At 59.2% G+C, this 6,437-nt stretch overlaps 1 protein-coding gene across 1 annotated transcript in view; it reads left to right on the top strand.

Moving 5' to 3' along the window:
* Positions 1-202: 202 nt before the first annotated feature.
* The window catches only part of SH2B2 (SH2B adaptor protein 2), a 26,113-nt gene continuing 19,878 nt past the window's right edge, over positions 203-6,437 (top strand). Inside the window, exons 1-2 of the mRNA XM_056350773.1 lie at positions 203-298; positions 1,234-1,365. The gene's annotated coding sequence lies outside the window, so the exon portion shown is untranslated. The remainder of the gene's footprint in view (positions 299-1,233; positions 1,366-6,437) is intronic.

Raw genomic sequence — 6,437 nt, 5'->3', positions numbered from 1 at the left:
GCAGACACCCCACCCCAGCACCAGCGCTGGGGTCGCCGGGGATGGGTGACCCCACGACGCGGGCTGCCCGCCCGGGGGGGGTGCAGCGGGGGGGGGGACGGGGGGCGGGGGAGGCGCGGGGGGCTGTGGGGAGGGGGCGGGGGGGGGGGGCGGCGGGCCCGGGCGGGGCCCTTTAAAGCGGCGGGCGGTGGGAGGGGCGGGAGGCGGCGTCGCCGGGCGGCGCGGGGGGCGGCCGGGCAGTGCTGGCCCGCCGGGAGCCGCGCCGGGAGCCGCGCCGGGAGCGCTGAGCCGCGGCCGGGTGAGCGCATCCCCCCGGCGCCGGGGGGGCCCCGTGCTTAGCGGCGGGGCGGGGGGAGGTCTCTTGTTTTCCTGGTTGTTCCCTCCCCCCCACCCCGCTCTGTTTAGGAGCGGACCTCCCCCCCCCCTCCCCCCCCCCCTCCTCCGGGCCCGGGGGAGGGTCCCCGCTTGCAGCGGGAGCGCGGAGCCCCCGCCCTCCCCCCGCCCCGGGAGGGGGGGTGTCACCGCGGCGGAGCTGGGGGGGCTGCCCCGGGCTGCCCCCTCCCCTGGCCGCCGGGCCGGGGCTGTGCACGGGCGGGCCGGGGGCTGCCGCCGCGTCCCCCCGCCTCCCTCCCCGGCTGGTTCCCTGCCCCTCCCGGGGAGCATCGCCGCTCCCCCGGCCGGCCCGAGCCCCGGGGGGCGGCGGGTGGCGGCGCTGGGGCCGGCCCGGCTCCGGGGGCAGATGCTGGCTGCCGGGGTGGATGCTCCGGCGGGGGCACGGGCAGCGCGCAGGACCCTGCCTGGATGCTCTTCCCCCTTCCCCCCCCTTTATTTATTTTTATTTTTATTATTGTTTGCTCGGGCTTTGCCGTGAGGGTTGCAGGCTGCCTGGGGGGGCTTTGCAAGGGCTTCCCCCGCTGCCAGCCTGGCCCTGGCCGGGGCAGAGCAGCGCCGTCCTGCCTGGTGCCTCAGAGTCCCACGGGGCTCTGGGGACACCCGTGGGGCAACTGCGGCTCCTGGCCTTCCCCCAGCCCTGCCGGGGCCGGCTTCCATCACGTGAAGGCCTTTGGAAAGCAGAGGGACTTTCTCCATGGCCCAGCAGAGCTTATTTCGAGCTTGTGCTGGGCGGCCAGTCAGGCTGAAGTGCGACAGAGCCGGAGCTCAGGGGTGGATGACAGTCTCTGCGGCCGGTTGCGCTCGCTCCAGGGCTTGACGGTGTCAAACTTTGCTTTCCAGGCCCCTCCGAGTTGGTCTGGTCCCTCGTTCTGGTGTAGAAATCCATCAGTTTCCCCAGAAGTTATGCACTTGACCTAGAAGAACCGTGCTGCTGGCACCTCGGGAACCCTGTGAACTGGAACGGGAGAGGAGGTAAGACAGCTCTGCCTGCCCAGCACCCTGCCCAGGGTCCCTGGAGGGTCCTGCCACTCTTTCCTTGAGGGGATGGGGGCAGCTGAGGGTGCTGGGGTGGTTTAACCTGGAGAAAAGGAGGTTCAGGGGGGACCTTATGGCTCTACAACTACCTGGAAGGAGGTTGTAGTGAGGTGGGGGTTGGTCTCTTCTCCCAAGTAATAAGCTCATTCCCAAGATAGAACAAGAGGGAATGGCCTCTAATTGCAGCAGGAGAGGTTTAGACTGGATGTTAGGAAAAATGTCTACCAAAAGGGTTGTCAAGCACTGGAACAGGCTGCCCAGGGACGTGGTTGAGTCACCATCCTGGAAGGTGTTTAAAATGTGATGTAGATGTGGCGCTTATGGACATGGTTTAGTGGTCAGTTTGGCAGTGCTGGGTTAATGGTTGGACTGGATGATCTTAAAGGTCTTTTCCAACCTAAACAATTCTATGGTTACTCAAACCTCCCCGTCATGGGGATTTTGGGCTTGGTTTGTTGGGAGGGGTGTGGGGAAGGACTGTGGTTGCAATGCTGGGCATCTGGGGCTGCCCTTCTCAATAGGGACACCCAGGCTCCTCCGAGATGCTCAGCGCTGGGGCCCTTGGCCATCATGTTTGCACAGACAGGTGGTTGTGTGCTGCCAGATGTGCTTAGATGGGATCACGAGTGTTCTTGGACCTCCCCTCTTGCATGTCTCAGCGTTGCTTCACAGTGTCTCTCCATTGCTGTAACGCTGCAGTGCAGCCCAGGGTGGCCGTTGAATAACTTATTTCTAAAAAAGTTGCATAATTCTTGCAGAGGTGCTCCAGCCTGTTGACACACATTTGAGAAGGGTGCGGGGTTTGCCTGCTGGTGTCTGGTGTTTCCCCAGCACAAGGTGACCATCCACCTTGTGCCATCGAGTGGGACAAGTCCTGGGGCCTGCAGGACGGAGCCCCCCCCCCCCCTCCCCCCCCGTCCTGCTGAAGGGGAAGGCTTTGGGGTTCAAATTGCCTCCTTCCTTGCGTGCGAGCCCCTCAGCTGGCACAGGGGTGCTGTGGTTCCTTGACTGTGGGGTTACCCCTTCTGGCTGCTCCTCCTGACCGTCGGGTCTGTCCCCTCTTCTCCTGGACTGGTGTGAGCACACCTCATGCACTCTCATGGCTGGGTGATCTTGTCCAACCTCCACTTATCCTTCCTCCTTGGAGAGAAATCACCCATCTCTTCAAGATGAGGATGTTGCTGGCTAATGCCCTTCCTCTTCCTCCTCCTCCTCTTCTCCTTCTTCTTCCTGGGGCAGGCAGAGAAACCTGATGATGGTTGCACATCTGCTGGTCTTGCTGAATCAGGCTGGCTGGGATGCCCCGGGGCAGTGTTGCCTTCCCTGCTCTTCTCCAGCCCAAAGGGCAGCGGAGCCGCTCCTGGCATCGCTCCCCTCCTGGCGCACCCACGTGTTGGTGCCCTCGCTTGCCCTCGGCTGGTTTCCCGTCCCATGGATGCCAGCGAGGTGGTGGGATAAGGGTTGGAGACTTGTGCCAGGCTCGGCGCTCCGCTTCCTCATGCGAGTGGAGAGTGGAGGCCGGCAGAGGGAAACTGGGAACCCTGCCACTGCGGGGAAGCGCCTGGTGTGCTCCCTGTCCCAGGCATTACAGGTTTGAATCCCAGCTGGCTCCATCGCAGCAGAGAGGAGGAGAGGTTATCCCTAAAGGGAAAACCGCATCCCAGGCCTGACTTTTGTTAAAGGGAAAACCCAGAAGGGCTTGGAGAATCTTCTGGCTGGGGAGCAGGGTCTGGGCTTGGAGCAAGGCTCAGCTGGCATCCTGCATCCATCACTGCCCTCAGATGTTTGCTGTGCTTTGGAGGGGGGGAACAGTGTGCATCTCCACTCCAGGGTCCCACCGGGAAGGTGGGAGCAGGTTTGTGCCCTGCTACCCCACGTCCTGGCAGCGTTCAGCACACTAGACCCTGGGGCAGGAGAGGGCTGGGATGGCAGTGCCCTGGCTGGGACCCCAGGGAAGGGGGGCTAGCAGAGAAGCTGGACACAGCCTGTAAATCCCTCCTGCGTGGTCGTGGCTGCCACACTGGGTACGAAGCGCTGCCGGCCCAGGAGCTCCCCTGCACCATGAAGGGATGTTTGAGGTTGAATCTCCAGCCAGGGATGGCATCTGTAACGGGGTGTTTTGGCATCATCTGGTTGAGGGGGGGAGGGCGGGGGGTTCAAAGCCCACTGGAATTTTTATGAGGTGTTTTGCTTAATACACCACTTAAGCAATTAGCAGTGATTGTCGCAGTCCTGGGTAAGGCGCTGGGTAGAATTGAATTTCCTAAGCTCAGATACCATTAGGCAGCAGTTTAATGCTGTTTGCAGGCGGGTATGAGACAGTGATGTGTATGGGGAATTAGATCTGCAAAATAATAAAAAAAAAAACCCATAAGAAAATTTCATACAGACCTATGTAACCTTATCCCATGTTTATTGTGTACCCTCCTGAAGGGGGGATCCCCAGCGGTGAGCCAGGGCAGAGGCACGCAGCGACAGCTGTACCGCATCGGGATGCGCTTTGCTGGGCATCCTGCACTGCTGACCCACACAGCTCCATCCCCAAAACCACCCAAGGAGCCACTTCATGACAGAGCGATCTAAAGGGAAGAGTAATCTCTTTAGAAGAGTCTGCACTTGTTTTGGGAACTGCCGTTGGGTTTCTGTTGCCAGGGTGTTCCTTTAAATCGCCTGAATTTCAGGTACATCCAAGGGTGGCCAGTGAGCAGCTAAATCTCCTGTAATTTGGCACGTCTGAGTCTGGGAAGGGTCTGCCCGAGGTACCAGGTCAGTAGTTAATATATAACGTGTGTGCACGGCACAGTGCAGCCCGTGGCTGTGTGGCACCAGCAGCGGTCCAGCCTGGAGGTGGATGTGCAAATAGTTTTACAAGGGTGGGAAGCAGAGGAGGAGGGGGGTTTTGTTGTGGGCCAAGGGGCGGAAGGAAATCTCGGCTTAGCAAGGGAAATGTGAGATTGCTTGGTGGGGGACAGGGCTTCGGCTGCTCCTGGTGGGAGGCTCTGCTATTGTGGTGGTTAAAATTAGACTTTGGACTGGTTACTTTTCTGTGAAAGCTCGCCAGCCGGAGACAGGCAGGTGAGGTGATACCCAAGTGACTGAGAAGGGACAACAGCCTCCCATCTCCTTTACCAAAAGCTCTATATTTATTTTTTTATATATAATTTTTTTTTTCTAAAGAAATAGCATTTCTTTTGGGGCATTGAGGGGGGTATCTTTGCGTTATTTCCAGACACAGCACACTGCCTCCAAGCCCCAGGCTGCATTTGTGATGCCCAGCTGTAGCGATGGTTTGCTCAGCATCACAACCCTGTGCCCTGGGGACCTCCTCCCTGTGGGTGAGGTTGGTACCCCTCGGGTCCCATGCTGGCGTAGCCGGATCAGCAGTGTGCTGAGTGGCTTGGGTGATGCTCCAGCCACGCACATGGGCTGGCAGCGTGGCTCCCTGCAAGCTGGATGGAGTTACTCAAGGAAGAGATTATCTAAGATCCAGTGGATCTTGTCTATTAACTTATCTTTGTTTTCCAGCAGCTGTCAGCAGGGGAGGTAAAATATGCACTGGGGGTGATTTTCGAGGGGGAGGGAAACAACCCTGTGATATATAGGTGGTCAGAAGAGTGGGAAATGGAGAAAATCTCAGGTTTTGCTGGGGGAATATTGTGGGCCTGAGCTCTGCCCAGCTGGATTTAGCAGACTGGCTGCACGTGGGAAAGAAGGGTGTCTCTGTCCTCGTGCCAGCACCCGGGGGTCCCGGCTGGGAGCGGGTCCCCTGGCACAGGGTGAGCAGTGCCACAGGCTGGGGTCTTGCTCAGCAAGTCGGTGGCAGGGCTGGAGCTGTGCTGGGGCTGCAGCCCCCAAAACCTGGTTTATTTGCAGGAGCATTTGTTCCTGCGGGATTGGCATCGGGATGCAGAACTGGGGGATTGCATGCAGGGCTGTGGGGAGACTGGCCTATGTGCGAGAGGGGGTAAAAAGGGTCATTGTCTTGCCAGTTTTCTCTTTTGAAGATGTCCCCCTTCAACACCTGTGCCCCAAAAGCCTGCCCTGGGAAATGGCCATCCCGTGCTGCTGGGTGCTTTTGGGGCCTCTGTTTTCAGAGCTGGTCTGGCTAACGGCACGGCGGGAGGAATGCCTCCAGCGGAAAAAAATCCAAGAAGCCTTCTCACTCCGGAGAAATGTTTTCTAGGCTGCAGGTGACAGGAGGACCCTGTAGTGCACCTGGGCAGGGAGTCAAAGCGTGCATTTAATGGGGCATCACTTCAAGGAAGGTGGTTTGACCATGAAATTTGAGGGCAAAATGCTGTTCAATTAATATTTTAGTGGGATGGACAGTAAATGAGAGGAACAAAGATTGTTTCCATTTCTATCAGATTCAAACAGCTGGTCCGATTTAAGATCTATAGGGTATAAATAGTACATGGAGCCACGAGGAAGGCAGAGAGCAGTCAACTTGTCCCACCCCAGGGCTGTGGTGGGGGTGCTAAGCAGGCCTGGAGGGATGTGTAATGGGTAGATAACTTTCACTTTTTTGCCTATGGCTTTCTCTTCCTTAGCTCAACTTCTGCGTGTGGTTAAAGCTCTGATGGGTCTTGAGGGCTGGGTTCCTTCCCAGAGGTGGCAAAGGAAGCCCCTAGGAGGAGGTCGCTTGGTCTTTGCATGCTTCAGGTGTCTGCTGTGGAAGGGGGTGGGGGGTGTCAGCTCTGTGACCGATGCATCCCGCATCCCTTTTGGGCTTGCACAGTGAGAGCAAAGACGATGTGCTTGCCTGCCTTCTGCCATCAGCTCTGAGCCCCCTGTGCTGCTCACTGCCCCGCTGTCCCCCAGGGCAGCCCCCATCCCTGTTTTCTATATTTTCCTATCTGCCAGGGGCAGGCGGAGCCCTGGGGGCAGGCAGGCAAGTGCCAGGCTCCCTGGTGGGCTGCCAGAGGGGCTGCCCGCTTGCCAGGAGCGTCCTGCCTGCCAGGAGTGTCACCTCGCAGCCTGCTGCCGGGGGGCCAGGGAGGTGTCACCTT

Source organism: Falco biarmicus, chromosome 1 (assembly GCF_023638135.1).
Source record: "Falco biarmicus isolate bFalBia1 chromosome 1, bFalBia1.pri, whole genome shotgun sequence".
NCBI classification, from domain to species: domain Eukaryota; kingdom Metazoa; phylum Chordata; class Aves; order Falconiformes; family Falconidae; genus Falco; species Falco biarmicus.
The sequence above is the reverse complement of the archived record's forward strand: the minus strand, read 5'-3'. Positions and strand labels throughout refer to the sequence as shown.